The 892-nt window shown below is 48.5% G+C and overlaps 1 long non-coding RNA gene across 1 annotated transcript; it reads right to left on the bottom strand.

The window, feature by feature from the left end:
* Nucleotides 1-485: 485 nt before the first annotated feature.
* Nucleotides 486-886, bottom strand: LOC127917809 (uncharacterized). The gene is made up of 3 exons (XR_008097744.1): nucleotides 844-886; nucleotides 690-808; nucleotides 486-572 (listed from the first exon to the last, which is right to left on the bottom strand). It is a non-coding gene; the product is annotated as an uncharacterized LOC127917809 (long non-coding RNA).
* Nucleotides 887-892: the final 6 nt, after the last annotated feature.

Genomic DNA, 892 nt, shown 5'->3' with positions numbered 1-892 from the left:
TGTGTGTGTACCTGATCGTAGTTGTCCTGTGTGTGTGTGTGTGTGTGTGTGTACCTGATCGTAGTTGTCCTGTGTGTGTGTGTGTGTGTGTATACCTGATCGTAGTTGTCCTGTGTGTGTGTATATCTGATCGTAGTTGTCCTGTGTGTGTGTATACCTGATCGTAGTTGTCCTGTGTGTGTGTATACCTGATCGTAGTTGTCCTGTGTGTGTGTGTACCTGATCGTAGTTGTCCTGTGTGTGTGTGTACCTGATCGTAGTTGTCCTGTGTGTGTGTGTGTACCTGATCGTAGTTGTCCTGTGTGTGTGTGTGTGTGTGTGTGTGATCCTGTGTTGTCCTGTGTGTGTGTGTGTACCTGATCGTAGTTGTCCTGTGTGTGTGTGTGTGTGTGTGTGTGTGTGTACCTGATCCTGTGTGTGTGTGTGTGTGTACCTGTTGTCCTGTGTGTGTGTGTGTGTACCTGATCATAGTTGTCCTGTGTGTGTGTGTGTGTGTGTGTACCTGATCGTAGTTGTCCTGTGTGTGTGTGTGTGTACCTGATCGTAGTTGTCCTGTGTGTGTGTGTGTGTACCTGATCGTAGTTGTCCTGTGTGTGTGTGTGTGCACCAGATCGGAGGAGCCCAGTGTGTGTGTGTGTGTACCTGATCGTAGTTGTCCTGTGTGTGTGTGTGTGTGTGTGTGTGTGTACCTGATCGTAGTTGTCCTGTGTGTGTGTGTGTGTGTGTGTGTGTACCTGATCGTAGTTGTCCTGTGTGTGTGTGTGTGTACCTGATCGTAGTTGTCCTGTGTGTGTGTGTGTGTGTGTACCTGTGTGTGTGATGTGTGTGTGTGTGTGTGTGTACCTGATCGTAGTTGTCCTGTGTGTGTGTGTGTGTGTGTGTGTGTACCTGA

Source organism: Oncorhynchus keta, unplaced genomic scaffold (assembly GCF_023373465.1).
Source record: "Oncorhynchus keta strain PuntledgeMale-10-30-2019 unplaced genomic scaffold, Oket_V2 Un_contig_12161_pilon_pilon, whole genome shotgun sequence".
Taxonomy (NCBI): Eukaryota; Metazoa; Chordata; class Actinopteri; order Salmoniformes; family Salmonidae; genus Oncorhynchus; species Oncorhynchus keta.
The sequence above is the reverse complement of the archived record's forward strand: the minus strand, read 5'-3'. Positions and strand labels throughout refer to the sequence as shown.